A 19178-nucleotide genomic window follows, 5' to 3' on the forward strand; every position below is an offset into this window, starting at 1 on the left:
GATAGAAAGGTAAAGTGATTGCACTTTATGTCACTCTTCTGACTAACCCTAACCCCAGGCCTTTTCGTTTTACCATGCACCATGTGGCTATTGTTTCCCTTGATGTTCTGTCTCTTCAACTAGGGGATATGCTCTTTAAGGCAAGGGATGTATTTTCTATGTATTCTAGTGTCTAGTATGTTCGATTTGGGAAATGTTTGTTGATTACAAATGAGTTGCTGAACTAAAACAAGATTAAAAATCTTGAGTTTGAATCTTTCCTTGACAATGATACACTTCTAGGCAAAACAATTAATCTCCTGCCTGTGTCAGTCATAGAGGGCACAAGGAAACTCGTTATCCTTATGAAGCTAAAAAAAAAAGGCAGTTTGGGTCTTAATTTCCTCTTCTTGGCTTTTCATGGCTACTTCATAGAATTTTTCACAGATTAGACTATATTTTAAGACACAAAGCCACTCGCGCACCAGAAAACCTGAGGATTATAAAGTAAGCCAAAGACAGATGTAAACAAAGCCAAAATCAAACCCAACCAAAAAAAAAAAAAAAAAAAAAAAAAAAAAAAAACACCGAAACCATTCTCTGGAAGCAAACAGAATTATCAGCTTCTAAATAGGGCTTTTTCCAGGAGAGAAGAGCACAATCAATTAGAAATTGATCGAACTAATATATGCAGTTCAGGATAAGATAACAGCACTAGAATCAGCAAAATCCACCATGATTAATTAGTCTAGGATATATGATATGGTTTGGCTCTGTGTCCTCAGGTGGGCCAAATCTCATCTCGAATTGTAATCTTCACGTGTCAGGGGAGGGAGGTGATTGAATCCTGGGGGCGGACTTCCCCCTTGCTGTTCTCGTGATAGTAAGTCTTCACGAGATCTGATGGTTTAAAAGTGTGTAGCTCTTTACTTCTGTCTCTCCTGCCACTATGAGAGGAAATTCCTTGCTTCCCCTTTGCCTTTTGCCATGACTGCAAGTTTCCTGAGACCGCCCCCCAGGTCATGCTTCCTGTAAGCTTGTGGAACTGTGAGTCAAACCTCTTTTCTTCATAAATTACTCAGGTAGTTATTTATAGCAGTATGAAAATGGACTAATAGAACATACGAGACCACTTTCTGGCATAAAAAAATAGTTTTTATTAAGTTATATTATTATAAACTAAGAAGAACTTTCTAAATGAATTAAATAGTACTGAGTTTTCTGATAGCCTCTCTTTTTGATTTGTGCTCTGTTGATTCCATTGGAAACGCCTGTATGGGTCATTTCTATCCTTGGGCTTAGTTGGGAGGATTCCTCCCTGAAAGGGCCAGGCCAGGGTGATGAGTGCAAGGCTAGAATCTAAACCCAGATGGAGAAATATGTGGCATTATTCCAGTGGTTATCTGCTTGAAGTCATTTAAAAAGCAGGCTAATTAAATTTTTTTTTTTTCTATTTTCACCTGATGAACTCTGGAACATTCCAAAATCACTTTGTATTTTACCAGTGCTTTCATAAGAAAATTAATAGGATCATCTGAATGGACTGTTACTGCAAAGGCTTTTAGAGGCAACAAAGGTCTTTATTCTGTGGTGTGTGGTTTGCGCAAATCCACAGGAAGGAAAATACATAAAAATGCATATTAGCATTTATGATATGAATGATTTCCAATATGATGATTATGGGATGATGATTCCCAATAATGTGTGAATAAACAAAATAATTTTAAAAATTCTAATTATTACAGTTGGTCATTAAATACAGCATATTTATTTTATGAATGCTATTTGTAAGCAAACGTGATTTCTTTCATCTTTGATGAATGAGAGATTTCAGAGCTATGTAAAATAGTTTTTGATGTCGCACCTATGGCTCTGGTTGTCATTTAAAAATAAGCATTTTTTAAAACCAACAAACAGGCTGGACTTGGTAGCTCACGCCTGTAATCCCAGCACTTTGGGAGGCTGAGGTGGGCGGATCACTTGAGGTCAGGAGTTCGAGAACAGCTTGGCCAACATGTCAAAACCCCGTCTCTACTAAAAAAAAAAAAAAAAAGAAAAAAGAAAAAAAGAAAAATTAGCCAGGCATGGTGGTGCTTGCCTGGAATCCCAGCTACTCAGGAGGCTGAGGCACCAGAGTCACTTGAACCTGGGAGGCAGAGCTTGCAGTGAGCTGAGATGGCACCACTGCACTCCAGCCTAGGTGACAGAGTGAGACCGTGTCTCAACAAAACAAACAACAACAAACAGGCTATTTCAGTATTATGGTAAATGTTGCACTTTTCAACAGATGCACCCCGAGTTCATGGATTATCTAGTTCCTTTATGTTCTCTCCTTTTAAAAACTGGCCTGCATTTTAGTCACTTCATCAGAGAAGTTAAAGAACGATACTACTTTCTTTCCTTTGATACTCTACTAAAAAGAGAAAAAAGAAAAAAGAAAAATTAGCCAGGCATGGTGACGCATGCCTGTAATTCCAGCTACTCGCGAGGCTGAGGTGAGAGGATCCCGTGAGCCCAGGTGTTCTCGGTTGCAGTGAGCTATGATCATGCTACCACACTCCAGCCTGGGCAGCAGAGTGAGATCCTGCCTCTTAAAAAAGTGAACTAACTGTGATGGCTAAATGGAATTACCTTGTTTAAAATATCTTTCAGACACTCATCTTGGCCTTGTCTTCTCATTTATTAAAGCCACTTCCAACCCTGAGATTCACTGAGTTTTAATGATGGGCTGAATTGTTTGTAAGCCTCTTAGCTGTTTTGGTTTAGTAAAGCATGGCAGCTCCATTTTAATTGACAGCGGCTGTATTCCAGTTAACTGCCAATGATCCTGACAAGTTACTTTTCGGCCAGTATATTTCCATAAAATATTTCTACATGCTAGGTGAAACCAGATTTGAAATTAGAGTTCAGGTAAAGAGAAAAGGCTTTTGAAAGTCCTGATATAACTGCAGATTCCTTGTTGGAAACACATTTAGCTGTAGTTTCAGCAATACTTTCTATTAATCTTATTGCTAAATTACTAAAATACTACTTAGGAAAAAGGATTAATTCATTAAATCTGACAAGTTCCGTCGATTTTAGATGGTAGGTACCTCTGTAGGCACTAGAGCGTCACTCAGTTATGTAGATCCTCAGTACTCATTGCCCTGAACTATGACAGCTAAGGGAAATTGCTGAAAGAGGCATTGGGTTCTTGTATAAGGCAGTGCGTGAAGGAATATTGTTTGCTTGTAAAATAGTTTGAATATGTCCAAGTTGTAATCTGGGGAATGGACTAAATGACTTCATGAATTTCTTCTAGACCAAAGAGTCGATGGCATTTCCCTACAATTAAGTCTAATTGACCTTAAATTTCAATATTGTGTTCAGACCCCATATGCTCCATTGCTTATTTTCATATGTAACCTAGATGCAAAATAAATCCTTTCATGCTCCTGATAGCTAAATATTGTTTTATAAGACCCTTGTTAAATCCATGCCTTATGATTTATTTTAATTTTAAGAAGCTTTTACTCATAGTCTATTTTTCTGCATCTCTTTTATCCTTCAACCAGAGTTCAAAATTATTTTTCTGCTTTTTTCAGAGTAGGTCTCAAATGCCTCTCCTCCCCTAAACTTGCATACCTAAACTCATAAAAGTACCAAGAGAACAAAGGAGGTTTCATCTCCTTATATCAGTTGGGGGCCATTGCTAGCAAAAAAGAAAAAATAGAGATGATATGGGGAGAATGGAAGGTCACTGGTCTACAGTGTTTTTCCCTGCATATTTTTTAATCAAAATTTATTTAAGTGATAACAGCTGGTCAAATGTTTTTCTAGTCTAATTCAAAGAGGATTACCTCCTAGGGTGCCCAGTCACTTTGGCAAGACAGCAATTTATTAAGCATATGTCACATTTGATTCCGTTAGCTCTCCTTTCCCAAATATCAGCTGCAAAATAATCTTTCTAGTTCCTTTTCTAACCTCTCTCCCTTCCCAATCATCTTAAAAACTTTATTCCATGTCCTAACAACCTGTCTGAAACTCTTTCAAAGTAGTCGGCCCCTGTCTGTTTGTTAGCACTCATCTCTGGGCATAATCTCTGTAACTTCTCCCCTTAGATTAGGATACGTCCTGGGAAAACGGGGCAAAAGTAAAATTCCAACACAGTTGTGTCCAGTTGATGCTGACAAGCTCTGCTATTTCAGCCTGGTCTCTGTTAGGACTATAGACGCAGCTTTAGCTAAAACGTAGCACATTGAGATAAGTTGGAAAATCCAGAATAAAGACATTCCCATTGTAATATTTTTCTTTGTATTTATAATCAAATTGTCATTAAGCTTATAGGACCACCTGGTACTATTACATCGAATAACGAATTCAGGACCGATAATGCATCCAGCTGGGAATACTTAAGAAAACTCAATTGAAAACTGATGTTTTTAATAAAAATAGATTTTGATAAATGAAAAATTGCAAGATGTAGGTTTCACTGGATGCTGGTCTAAATTAGAATAAACCATAGTTGAATATTATCACTTGAGAAATGCTTTGAATGTCTTTTGATTGTTAGCCACAGCTGAGTGTAGCAATTTTTTTCTGAACATATTTGAGAGTTTGCAAAACTGCTTACAATAGACACTTAAACAATTATATGTCTGAATTTAGTTAGTAGGACTCTGAAGTAATTATATATTTAAATCTACAGAATGCGGCTCTGGTATTTGTTAAGTTGTAAGCTTCAGCAATGTGGCGAATCTATACATTTATCTCTCTACCTATTAAGCTTGCAGTTACCTGCATGATACACTTTTTTTTCCTTGGAAGATATCTGTTTTCATTGTATCCTGAAATTTGTTTCATCTTCCTTTCATGTTTTTTCATTTAATTCAAGGACTAACTTTATTATCTCCTCTTCTCCCCGCCCACCTCCACCCCCCCCACCAACCAACAGCTACAACGTTTTCATGATGTTCTAAATCTTGCAGCACGGAATAGAATATAAATGGAATTCCAAACAAGCAAATGCATAATAATCCATCATCTTTTTCTAGGGCGGACAGATGTCAAAGGAAGTTTATGCTTTGCTTTCAGGGTTTTTACATTCACATATTATTTTCACTGAGGCATTTAAAATACTTTATTAAGTTTTAGTGTTTTCTGAGGATCTTCTTATTTTATATAAACTGATATGTTGAGTAAGCAAAATATCTTTCTGTAGTTCTGCTATTGGGCTATTCCAAAGAAATATGTTCTTTTCTCAGGAAGGCTACACAAGTGTGCTTGATTTGTAGTTCCAGGGCCAGCAGGAGACTACTGAACATCAGTTTCAAATAAGACCAATGCCCTTATTCTACAGAAGAGCAGATATCTCTAGAAGAAAAGTGAGATAGCTAAGTTAACAGTGGAGCTTGATATACCTTCAAGTATAACATTGTTGCTTCTCATATAGGAGTTTTCCCATATTTATTGGGCACTGACTGCATGCAAAGACTGTGTAGATGACATTTTTATATGGTATACATTTCTTCTTAATTTTTATGACTTTGCAAACTTCATATACCCGTATCGTCTCTATATAATACATATAACTATGAAAAGCACATTAATAGTTACTGTTTACATACATTTTAAGAAATATTGGACCTAAGCAAACCAAACAAATAATACTAATTCACCTAAAAGAAGGACACTAACATAATTAATAGAATTTGTTATCCCAGAAGTAATGATTCCAGATAATTTGACACAATTTTCATATATATTTTCAGATAAGTTACAATGTAAAAATCAAGAGATCATAGGCTCTGATATCAGAAAGGCCCAGGTTCAAATCCCATCTCTATCATCTATTGGTTGTGACTCTTGGCCATGTTACTTGGACCTGGGGAAAATCAACATACAAATAGAAATGTGTATGATTTAGCAAGTACTCTGAGACATGGCCAGGATGCTATAAGAACATGGAGAAGGGGCCCCTAGCAAGGCCGAGAAGTGTTGGAGAAGCCATACCTGACCCTCTACAATTGAAAAGCTAACATTCAGATCTTTGGGATGATCTGAAAGATGCAGGAAAGGTCTCTTGTTCAAAAAGTATCCTTCCATTATCAACCCTTTCTCTCAGTAACATAAAGCTAGGATAGACTTGCTATTGTTATAACTTCTATGGAATCAGGCTTTCTCCATAAAATACAAACATGTCCAAAGAGTAGGCTAGTATATCCAGAACATATATCCCTGCTCTCTTCTCTCCTCTTACATGACAGGAGGGGCAGGGATTTGGGGAAATGAACAAGGATAAAGGGTTGTGCATATAATGGAACATTATCCAGTCTCAAAAAAAGGGAATTCTGCGCTTTGTGACAATACAGGTGAACTGCGAGGAATATTATGTTAGACTAATCACTGAAGGGCAAATACTGCAGGATTCAAGAGTTACCCAAAATAACCAAACACAGAGAGACACAGAGTAGGTGGTTGCCAGGGGTTGGGGGAAGGGGAAATGGGAAGTTGCTGTTAAGGGGCTTAAAGTGTCAGTTATGCAAGACGATCTAGAGACCTGTTATACATCATTGTGCCTATAGTTAGCAATACAGATTATACACTGAAAATTTTGTTGAGATCTCATGTTAAGTGTTCTTGTCAGGATAATAAGGGTTGTGAGGAAGAGGCTGGAAGGGATTTGGTGAAAGTGGTGAGCCCAGTTGTCTGGAAGGGCACTTCTCTGTAGCAGGAAGGGAGTGGGCAGTGGGTGTGGGTGAATGCTAAGGAAGAATTCCACTGAGCCAATTATTTTTCTTAGGCCCAGATGAGTTCCTGAATTATTTAAACAACAGTGTAGACAAATTTTGGTACTGTGACCATATAAAACACTGACAGTTGGAACCTGATAGTGTAGAGGAAGGGTTTTTCTTCATCTGCAGTTTCAGCTTATACATTTTATGTAAACCACCATGAGAGGGGAGTAAGCCTATCTACAAATGTGGCAGGTGCAGTAAAATAACTACTACAAAGGAATTACCTTTCATATGAATAGTTTTATGTATTTGTCAAAGCCTGAAGCCATGGTTGCCTGAGAGCTAGAATAGGAAGAGAATCTTTGGGAAAGGTCTCTAACCAATCCCAAAGCTGCAGTTTTCAATCCTGTGTCCCTTGTTACACTGGCCTGCTGACTGTGCTAGGAAATGGTAGGATTTCCCTTACATCTCCTAAGTGCACCATTGGGCAATTTGGACCACAGCATTTGGTTCAAATATCCTCTGAGGCTTCCATTTTAACCCTTGGGAAACCAAATAACTTAAGGTTTACTTCATTTCTGGTTCCCAGCTTATGTGCTTTTAATAAGGTAGATTTCCACCATATCTTGTCAACACAAAAAGTCAGTGACATGAGCAAGGCATGCGTTTGGAGTAGTTTTTAGTATATTTATTTTTAAATATAGGTATGCACATTAAATATGACCCAGAAAAACATAATATCTTCAGGTGCTTTGTATGTCAAATGTTATCAGATGTTTGAAGACAAATGAGTAATAATTAAAGATGAATTTAAAAGTTGTTTTATACAGAATAAGTGAGATTTCTTTTTTTTTTTTTTGAGATGGAGTCTCACTCTGTTGCCCAGGCTGGAGTGCAGTGGCGCAATCTTGGCTCACTGCAAGCTCCACCTCCCAGGTTCACGCCATTCTCCTGCCTCAGCCTCCTGAGTAGCTGGGACTACAGGTGCCTGCCATTGTGCCCAGCTAATTTTTTTTTTATTTTTAGTAGAGACAGGGTTTCACTGTGGTCTCTATCTCCTGACCTCGTGATCTGCCTGTCTCAGCCTCCCAAAGTGCTGGGATTACAGGTGTGAGCCACTGTGACCGGCCAGTGAGAATTCTTAAATAGCTAAATAGGGAAACAGATTGACAGTTATTAAAATATGAAGAGTATTTTAACTCAATGCCTTTAGAAAGAATACTATATGCAGTTAGACATATGTTTATAGAAATACAATAGAGAGTAGATATAATTCTAAACTTCGTGAATTTTTTAGTGAGTTAACACTAAAAATGAAAACAAAATAACCTTTAAAACTTTAATTTTTATTTGTTTTTATTTAAGGCTTAAGCATTTCAAAAAATCCTTTTAAAGAATTCATATTTGTGAGGAACAATTCAAAGCAGAATGTCAACTCAAGATTTAAAAGGAGAAAACATCTTTATGTACAACAGCAATGAAAATCATCACTGATCCAGATATAATGAAGGCTATAAAGAATACAAGCAAGAAGTGATTAGATGTTGTTAGGCAGAGTAGCTATGATGACAACCAAACATTCGCAAGAAAATTGATAAGCTGCAAATTTAGGAATTTCAGAAGTGATGCTGAAGTTTGCATTTGACTGGCCTTCTGAAGGCCAAGGCTGAAGCTAATTAGCAGATTTTGGAAAATTCTGTGGCTGAATTTGAGCTACTGTACATCTCCACATTTGGAGGGAATAAGGACTGCCTTAGACAGTAGCATATCATTAGAATGAATAATGGTAAGTCATATGATAAGTGTGTGCCTGCCATTCAGAGTGAGTGTGAACAGTGCTAACACAGGAACCCATCAAAGCCACTTGTAGGACAGAACATTACTATACCCAGGTACACAGAGGCAAAGACTCAACATACTTCGGGACAAAAGGTCTTGGTTTTCTTTGATGCCACAAAGTAATTACCTAGGTAAACATCAGGGTCTTAGCTTCCGCAGTGTGATTTACCATACTCCAAACATAAATGTTTTCTTAACATTATTTCCCTTACCTGTTCTAATAGACTGAAGTCATCAAAATCTAGACAGATCTCCAAGTCATTTTGGCAGGAAGAAAGGAAAGAATGGAAGATAGTATTGTCTGAAGAGGACGAAAGATCCTATGAAAACCTCTTTGAGGTTGAAAGAGATAGGGTTTCCAACCCACATTTACCTTCTTTCATTAATTTCTTCCATTTGGTTAAGGAGAAAATGATCTAAAATAGCAATGTGTGGAAAACTAGATACGTTGCAAACACATATTAGACACCACTGGGATTGCCTCTGTGTTGGAGATCCTTGTTTCTATGATCTTATTGAATCATTAGTGTAAGCTGGCCAGTAAATTCTGCAGTTGGAAATTCTCTACTGTTGGATGAAAGAAGCAGGAAACGTGAGCTGGGCGGTAGTAATTGGGGTTTGCAGAATATTTTCTATACTACTACTGACAAAGGAGATGGGATAGATGAACCACACTATAGATGAGTATTTTAAAAATATTTTTCATCTTTTTTGAGATAACCAAATAAAAATTATAGTCAAGATACACAGAATGATATTTTGAAATACATACACATTGTGAAATGAATGATGACTGCATTCAAGTGAATTAATGTATTTATCACTTACATTGTTATCTTTTTGTGATAAGAATACATAAGATCTGCCTGGCAAGGTGGCTCATGCCTGTAATCTCTGTACTTTGGGAAGCCGAAATGGGCAGATCACCTGAGGTCAGGAGTTCTAGACAAGCCTGGCCGACATGGCAAAACCCCATCTCTACTTAAAAAAAATAGCTGGGCATGGTGGTGCACCCCGGTAATCCCAGCTACTTGGGAGGCTGAGGTAGGAGAATCACTCTGAACCCAGGAGGCAGAGGTTGCAGTGAGCCAAGATCATGCCACTGCACTCCAGCCTGGGTGACAGAGTGAGACTCCATTTAAGAAAAAAAAAAGATATACTTTCAGCAAACTTCAAGTGTACAATATTAAGTATAGTAATAAAGCTGTACATTAGGTCTCCAGAACTTATTCATTTTGTGACTATATATTTACACCCTTTAACCAACATCTCCTCATTCTTTACTCCCCTCACCCCTAGGACCCTTCTATTCTGTTTCTATGAGTTTAATTTTTAGAGAGTCTACAGCCAAGTAAATTCGTGCAGTATTTATCTTGCAGTATCTGACTTGTTTCACTTAATGTCTTCTGGATTCATTCATATTGTCACAAATGGCAGGGTTACCTTTTTCAAGGCTGAAATAATCTACTATATATAATTTTAGATTGAGGCTGGTGCAATAAGCTCTGCATATGGCTAAAGCCCTTTAGTTATATCTTCTTGCAGGCATGTATATCAGGACAGTTAGCACCACTTGTGTCTTTAGCAAGGTAGGGCAAAGTTATTAGTGTGAGCCATATCATTCCCTAGATATAATCAACTCCAGGTCTACTGCCATGGCTTCTGTCAGATCTTAGTTGAAGATGTTGGGGACCATGACTTTTCAAATGCCCTGTTCGCTCTTTAAGTGCTTGACAGAACTTTAGGAGGAGCAGTAACTTTGGTGGCTGGCCTGGGTTGGAGCTGGGAAACCTATGATGGCAGGTCTTTTCTTCAGGCCACAATTTATGGAGCTGAGCCAAAAGGCTGCATCTAGGATGGAAAACAATGAATAGCAAGACTGTCCAGTAGCATTTTCATCCAAAGTCAATATTCAGAGACAGGAATCCAAGCATGAAGCCACAAATACTTATTGCATCCCCATGTGCTAGGTATACTAGGCACTGGGGATATATAAGTGGACAAAACCTGACAAAAGTCACTCCGTCATGGAGGGTACAGTAGGCCTGAAGGGGTCTCTGAGCTGGACCTGTAATCTCAGCTGCTTTGCATAGTACATTTGAGGCCCTGGGCACAGCACCTTGGGATTACAAGGTCTGATCGATGACTGTGCCACATTTTCTCTTGCTCCGAGAAGTGTGAACCTAGTTTTCCCTGTTTTGAATACTTTTACCCATTCCCTTCCTCCACCATGGATACCAATTTCCTGGATAACTCCTACTTATTTATTCTAAGTCATTTGGCACTTCTCCTGGGAAGTTGTTCCCAATTCCCAGGCCTAGGTAATATGTCTATTCCAAGTGCTTCCAATACTTACCATCGTTAACATACAAAACACATTGAATTATAATTTCCTGCTTACTTTCTATGTTACACGTAAACCTGTAGCTCATTAAGGGGAGGGATTCTGTAATGTTACCAATATTTCTCCAGACCCTAGTGCAGTGACTGGAACATGGACTCTAAAATATTTGTAGAATATGGGAGTAGTTGACAATATATGGGACGAGCAACCATTGATCAACCAATTGGGACAGAGAAATGTACTGTACTAAATTATTCTGAGTTAACCAGGTGAAGTCTGTTTACCTATCTGTCTGTTTTTATAGCCAAACTTGGAAGCCACAAAGTTTATTTATAAGAAACATAAAGGATTGTTTCAGATGTATCTGGTAATCTGGCAAATTGTATTTTGTAAATATGGCTTCACCAATATATATCCCATCCCATATGCTTGTCAAATAATATGACATTGACAATGTTGTCTCCTCATTAAAACTGAATACACATTTGGAACTGCCTTGACCAATAGGACGTGGTAGAAGTGATGCTGCGTGACTTTCAAGTCCAGGTTGTAATTAGGCAGTATGGATTCCTCTTTTTTCCTCTTAACTTGCTTACTTTTAGAACACAGCCACCAGGCTGTGTGGAAGCCCAAACCACGTGGTGAGGCCATATGTGTGTGTTCTGGCCCATAGCCCCAGCTCGGACCTCAGCTGACAGCTGGACTCAAATGATTTCAACAAGCCTTCAGCGAGCAGCCTTTGGATGATTCTAGGCACAAGATTTTAAGCCTTCCAGCTGAGGTCCAAACATAATGAAGTACAGACAAGCTGCTCTGTGGTCCCAGTATGAATTCCTGACTCACTGATATCATGGAGATACAATAAATGACTATTGTTTTCAGCCACTACATTTTGGAGTGATTTTATGCAGCAATAGCTAATAATACAAGCAGGAAAGTAATTTTCCCAGCTTTCATATTCGTGATGCTGGCTTTCTCACTGTAGTTAGAACATACTTCATAAACCAGTCAATACTTGTTATAAACAAAACAAATTTGTATAAAAGAAGGGAATACTGTAGAAATGGTAATTTAAAAAAAGAAGTGACTGAAAATTAATGTAAATTAAAACTATAAAGATTAATAATAAAAGTTTAAAAGTTTTAAAAACTAGACTATAATAGAATTATAAAAGTTTGGACTAATATAAGTAAAATGAATTAAAATTGTTAAAATGGGAAATCCACTTCCTGTTTCAGCATGTCCTTCCTTCATTTTTTCCTTTTCTTTCCTTTTTTCTTTCTTTCCTTCCTTCTGATAAATAACCAATTTGCAAAAAATTCTGTCCTTATAAAAAAAATACATGAAAATATGCTCAATTTTACTTGCAATTAAATATTCAAATTAAAATTCTATGTATAAGTACATATATGTGCACACATATAATTAGTATATTTTATACTGAAGCCCACAATTTATTCAGATCCCCTTTGTTTTTACCTAATATCCTATTTCTGTTCTAGAAGTTCACAGGATTCCACATTACATTAATTGTCATGTCTCCTTATGCGTCTCATACTATGGCACATTTTCAGACTTTCCTTGTTTTTGATGACCTTGACAGTTTTGAGGAGTACTGTTCAGGTAATTTTAGAAAGTCTCACAATTGAGATTTTGTTGTTGTTTTTCTTATGATTAAATTAAGGTTATGAGTTTTGGGGAAGAATACCAAAGTGGCAAAGTGCCATTCTCATCACATCACATTGATGGTAACGTGGCTTATTCCTGCTGATGCTAGGCTTGATGAGGACTAACAAGACATCATGTTGGATGTCACAGATTATTGAAAGATTTCTCCACTGTAAAGTTATTTTCCCCACTTTCCACATTACTCTTTGCAATGAAGTCACTGTGAGCCCACACTTATGGGACGTTATACTCTACCTCCTTGAGAGCTATATATCTGTATCAATTTGAGCCTTTTTAAAATTAAAAAGTCTAAGGATTTATTTAGTTGTATATATTTATTATGTACAGCATGATATGCTCCCATTTATTTAATCATTTATTTGTGAGTTCTTTCTTTCCTCTTTAATTGAGCATTTCATATGATCCCATTTTATCTCTTTTTTAGTGTGACAATTATACTTTAAAAAAATTTAGTGGCTGTCCTTGAGTTTATAGTATACATCTTAAAGTAATATACATTTATTTTCAAATAAGCCTATAGCACATCACAGGTAGTGCAAGTAATTTATGATGGACTATTTCCAATTCTACCCTATGATCCCTTGTGACAATATTGTTGTCATTCATTTCATTCAATACATCGTGACTGTATTTTTAATAGTCAACCATTTTTTGGGTTAATTAAATAAGAACAGTTTAAAAAATTATTCTAACTCTGTATGAGTCAAGATTCAACCAGAAAAAACAACAGTAGAAGATACAGAACTTTTTTTGTAAGGAATTGGCTTATGCAAAAAAAGCTGGCTAGACAATCCCCAAATCTGTAGGACAAGCTGTCGGAAAGGGCAGGCTGGAACTTTGGCTGCTAAATTTGAAGCTGCAACTGCTGTCCACAGGTAGAATTTCTATTTTAGGAAAAGCTTGACTCTACTCTTAAGAATTTTTAACTGACTGGATTAAGCCCATTTGAATTATCTGGTATAACCTCCCTTACTTAAAGTCAACTGATTATAAACTGTGATCACTTCTGCAAAACGCCTTTACAGCAGTACCTTATTTTTTATTTTTCCATAAGTTCTTGGGGTACAGGGATATTTGGTTACATGAATACGTTCTTTAGTGGCGATTTGTGAGATCCTGGTACACCCATCACCCAAGCAGCATACACTGCACCATATATGTTATCTTTTATCCCTTGCCCCCCTCTCACTTTACCCCCCAAATCCCCAAAGTCCATTGTATCGTTCTTATGCCTTTGTGTCCTCATCGCTTAGCTCCCACATATCAGTGAGAACATGCGATGTTCGGTTTTCCATCCTGTGTTACTTCACTTAGAATAATAGTCTCCAGTCTCATCCAGGTCATTGCAAATGCTGTTAATTCATTCCTTTTTATGGATGATCAGTATTCCATCATATATATCTCACAGTTTCTTTATCCACTTGTTGATTGATGGCCGTTTACCTCAAGATCAGCATTTGATTAAATAACTGAACTGTAGCTAGCTAAGTGGATGCGTAAAACTGACCATCATGCCTCCATTTATTTCTTCTCTGATACTTTCTTAATGTAGATCCAAGCTTCTCACCAATGTTATTTTCCTTCAGCCTAAAGTTTTAAAAACATTTCTTAAAGGGAACTTCTCTTGGCGATGCTTTCCATGCTTTTTTTGTTTGTTTTTGTTTGTTTTTGTTTTTGGCAACATTCTTATTTCTCTTTCAATTCTAATAATTTTGATGTGCATACAATTCCACATTGGCGGGAGTTTGTGCTTATTTCACTTTTTCTTTTTTTCTTATATGGTTTTTGGCAAGAAGTGTACTGTAACTCCTATTTTTGTCTGTCTAAAGGTAAGGTGTCCCCACATGCCCCACACCAGTCTGGCTTCTTTAAAGATTTTCTTTGTCCTTGATTTTCTGCAGTTTAAATATGACATACCCAGGGATGGGTTTTGTTTGTATGTATTTTACTTGGTGTTTTCTGAACTTCCTAAATCTGTGGTGTGATGTCTGTCATTAATTTTGGGAAGTTCTTGGCCATTTTTATTTCTGTTAAAAGATAAACTTAGGCACATTAAAATTTTAAAGAGTTTATTTGTGCATTCAGCAATTCATGAGTTGGGCAGTGCAAGGCACAAGTACTTCAGGGCTCCACTGAGGGGCCTCAAGGGGAAACTTTTGTTTCCAGAAGAAAGATTAAAAAAGAATTTGACTGGTTTTAAAATTGGAAGTCCTTAGAGGTTAGTTGGTGATTTCTGATTGGTCAAGTCTAGCTGGAAACCATTATTCTTAGCAAACTATCACAAGAACAGAAAACCAAACCAAACACCGCATGTTCTCACTCATAGGTGGGAACTGAACAATGAGATCGCTTGGACTCGGGAAGGGGAACATCACACATCGGGGCCTATCATGGGGAGGGGGGAGGGGGGAGGGATTGCATTGGGAGTTATACCTGATATAAATGACGAATTGATGGGTGCTGACGAGTTGATGGGTGCAGCACACCAACATGGCACAAGTATACATATGTAACAAACCTGCACGTTACGCACATGTACCCTAGAACTTAAAGTATAATAATTAAAAAAGAAAAAAAGAGAGGAAAGTAGAAAAAGTTTTACTTTCTTGCAGCAACACAGACTAGGGAAACTTATCTTTATTCACTTTGCTATGTATTTTTAATGTATTGGAAGAGCTGTTACTCTACTTTGAAAATTATAGAATTTACTATTTTTTTTACTATTTATTTTTACTTTATTTTACTATATTACTACTATTTTATACTATATTTACTATATTTTTTACTATACTTACTAATTTACTATATTTACTACTATTTTTTACTATATTTTTACTATTACTTAATTCATTCAACAAGTATTTATTAGGTTACTATTGAATTATGTGAAGGAAAAAGGCATAAGAAAACATGATCCCTGCAGGAAGAAAGGGTAAGATATTGGTGGCAATGACTGTAAAATACGCCATTCTGATAGGTATATATTATATCATTTCAATTTCTGTTTACCTGATCGCTAATGATGTGCAATATATTTTCATGTGCTTATTTTCCATTTGTATATCTTCTTGAATAATCTCTCTTCATGTCTTTACTTATTTATTAAAGATAGTTTGTTTCACACTGTTAAAAAAAAAAAGTCAGAGGTTTCTGATTGGTTAAGCATCAATTTTGTTTGACAGTTTTGTTTCTATGTTAGGAAAGTTTCTATTGATCTATCTTCAAGTCCACTAATTCTTTAGCTGTGTCCAGTCTACTGATGAACTTATCAGTGGCATTATTTGTTAGTGTTTTTGATTTGTTAGTATTTCCATTTGATTCCATTTCTCTGCTTACCTAATCCTTCTATCCTTGCTTGTCGTTTACTTTTTCTATGGAGCCCTTAATAAACTAGTCATACTTAGTTCTTTAATTTTCTGCCTAATATTTTAATTTAATTTATTTTTTATTTTACTTTTATTTTGTTTTCATTTATTTTTTGAGATGGAGTCTCTGTCGCCCAGGCTGGAGTGCAGTGGCACAATCTCAGCTCACTGCAACCTCCACCCCTCCAGGTTTAAGCAATTCTCTGCCTCAGCCTCCAGAGTAGCTGGGATTACAGGTGCGTGCCACAATGCCCGTCTAATTTTTTTGTATTTTTAGTAGAGGTGGAGTTTCACCATCTCGGCCAGGCGGGTCTTGAACTCCTGACCTCATGATCCACCCGCCTCGGCCTCCCAAAGTGCTGGGACTACAGGCACCTGCCACCACGCCTGGCTAACTTTTTGTATTTTCAGTAGAGATGGGGTTTCACTGTGTTAGCCAGGTTGGTCTCCATCTCCTGACCTTGTGATCCGCTGGCCTCGGCCTCCCAAAGTGCTAGGATTACAGATGTGAGCCACCACGTCCGGCCACTGCCTAATATTTTAAAACTCTTTGTTTTATCTGAGTCAGCTGACTGTTTGGCACAATGTAGCCACTCAAGTCTTAGTGAAAAGAGTAAATGAATGAATACCAAAATAAATAAGGATTACAGAAAGCTCAATTATTGAGGTTCAAAGGTATAGACGTTTTAAAAACACATTAAATATGTTTAGTAAAACAAGTTAAAAAATGGATGGTAACATACTGTGATAGGTTGAATAACGCCTCTCAAGATATTCAGATCCTTATCTCAAAACTGTGAATGTTATCTCAAGATATTCAGATCCTTATCTCTTAAAACTGAATGTTATCTCATGTAAAAACTAGACTTTTCAGATGTGATTTAGTTAAGGACTTTGAGAAGGGGAAGTTATCCTGGATTATCCTGGAGGACCTTAAATGTAATCACAAGTGTTCTTACAGAAGGGAAGCAGTACAAAGAAGGCAATGTGACCACTGGAGTAGGATTCTATGCTGCTGGTTTTGAAGATAAAAGATGGGGCCAGGATGCAAGAAATGCAGCTCTAGAAGCTGGAAAAGGCAAGTACATTAATCTTCCTCTAGCGTACAGTACTGCCAACACTTGGTTTGGTCTAGTGAAAACATTTCCGACTTGTGATCTCCAGAAGCATGATGGAATAAATACCTGTTCAGGCTACCAAATTTGTGTTAATTTATGACAGAGGTCATAGGGAACTAATACACACTGTGAAGTCCTTAACAGATATGTGAGTTGGCCCTGGCTTTCTACAGACTTGAAGACCCCTGTTGGAATGGAAGCTGTCTTGGTGGTGGAACCCCACATAAAGGGAGAGGATAGGATAGAATCCCATCGGTGCCATCTCTTCTCAGTCATTGCCTCACTAACAACTTTAACTACATGCCAGAACATCTGTTTTCAGTGGAGTTTACCTGCCAACTAATGAGAGATTACTAGGCAAAAAAGAATGATTCATGTCTCTCTGGCTGTGTAACTTCAAAGTCTCCAAGGTTGAGCCTCTTGGCAAGCCACAGCACTGAATACTCAACAAACGTTTAGAATGAAATGAAAATTGTCTTAGATAAATTGGCCAAAAAAATCCTGAATATGAACAAAAATAGAAAAGTAAACCTTTGAAAGTATAAAAAAGGTTAAAGAGGCCAAAAACATGCCAGCATATACAGAATGCTACTGATTCGTTCTTTTTTTTTTAGAAATAAGAAACTAAAACAGATGTGTCTCCAAGTTGACTTGACATTTTTGAAGTAGTTTCTCGAAATAGAAAAAACCTAAAGGAATAGAAAAAATCTAAAATTAAACTGATAGAACATAAATAAAACAATAAATTTTGAGGATTAAAGAATATCAGGTAAATATACCATTAAAGACATTAATAAGGAGTCCATATAAGTAATTCTTATATTTCAAAGACTGTAAATGTCTATAGTACATACCACTCTACTAAGTGCAACCTATGAAAGACCCCTATTTTATTTCAGTGAGTCACTAAAATACCTTCATCAAAAATACACTGTTGGGCCACTAAATTCCTTTTTTAATATCTACCCTAGCAATCACAAGTCTGCTCCAGTGATTTACAATGTACAAATCATTACACGCCATCCTTTCAAGTCAGTAAACATTCGTTATCTACTATGTAGTGGGCACTACTGAAGTTTCTGTCTCCAAAGAGTTCCATGAATTTGAGGATTTGCGGACATAATCTGATCTATCATCATTACTTATTAATTTTCACATTCTTATTACCTTAAAGCAAATGGGTCAAATTGAAAAGATGATTCTGTTTTCAAAGGATGCCCCTAAGCAGGTGACTGAAAACATTTCACCACAATTTGGTATTTTTTTTTTTTTTTTTTTTTGGTTTATGCACATATTTCTTAACAGTCAGTATTAGGAGCAATTTTCATTCTCAAGTTTCCTATTTTGTACTGAATAAAAATTTAAGGATAACTTAACCATTATATAAACATAATGGGTCTACATGCCTTCCCCTTTATATTTTAGCTTTAAAAATTATTTATTAAATTTTATTTTAAAATTATATAAATTTTGTTTTTAGAGACAGGGTCTTGCTCTGTTACCCAGGCTGGAGCGCAGTAGCACACCAGTGAGCACAGCTCACTGTAACCTCAAACTTCTGGGTTCAAGCAGTCTTCTTGCCTCAGCCTCCTTAGTAGTTGGGCATGGGCTCAGGCCACCATGCCTGGCTGATTTTTTGTTTTATTTATTTATTTATTTATTTATTTATTTATTTATTTTGTAGTGATGGGGTCTCACTATGTTGTCAAGACTGGTTTCAAACTTCTGGCCTCAAGCAATCCTCTAGCTTCGGCTTCCCAAAATGCTGAGATGACAGATGTGAGCAACTGTGCTGGTCTTACTTTAGCTTTTATCTGATATACATCCCTTATGTGTCAATTCATGCTGTTCTCTTTTTCTTGTTATTAATTTAACTTTTACCACACTAGTTGGTTTTTGCTAAAAATCACTAAACTGGATCAAGATAGGGAATTTGTGTCACATAAAAATGAGAGTGTAATGGGGATGGTGTGGCCTCATTATGTGAATTAATTGCAATGGCATCTGACTTTTTTTTTAACTAGTTCATAGCAAGAAAGATTATAATTCAGAGTGTGTAATAATTGCTGAAGTGAAATTACATGTAATAAACTTCCTTGGCCCATTGTCCCTTAAGAATTTCAGTCCT

At 36.8% G+C, this 19178-nt stretch overlaps 1 long non-coding RNA gene across 1 annotated transcript in view; it reads left to right on the forward strand.

The window, feature by feature from the left end:
* The first annotated feature begins 929 nt into the window (after nucleotides 1-929).
* LOC115894595 overlaps nucleotides 930-19178 on the forward strand; it is a 69418-nt gene continuing 51169 nt past the window's right edge. The window contains exon 1 of the long non-coding RNA XR_004054730.1: nucleotides 930-1026. This is a non-coding gene — a long non-coding RNA (uncharacterized LOC115894595). The remainder of the gene's footprint in view (nucleotides 1027-19178) is intronic.

This window comes from Rhinopithecus roxellana, chromosome 18 (assembly GCF_007565055.1).
Source record: "Rhinopithecus roxellana isolate Shanxi Qingling chromosome 18, ASM756505v1, whole genome shotgun sequence".
Lineage (NCBI taxonomy): Eukaryota > Metazoa > Chordata > Mammalia > Primates > Cercopithecidae > Rhinopithecus > Rhinopithecus roxellana.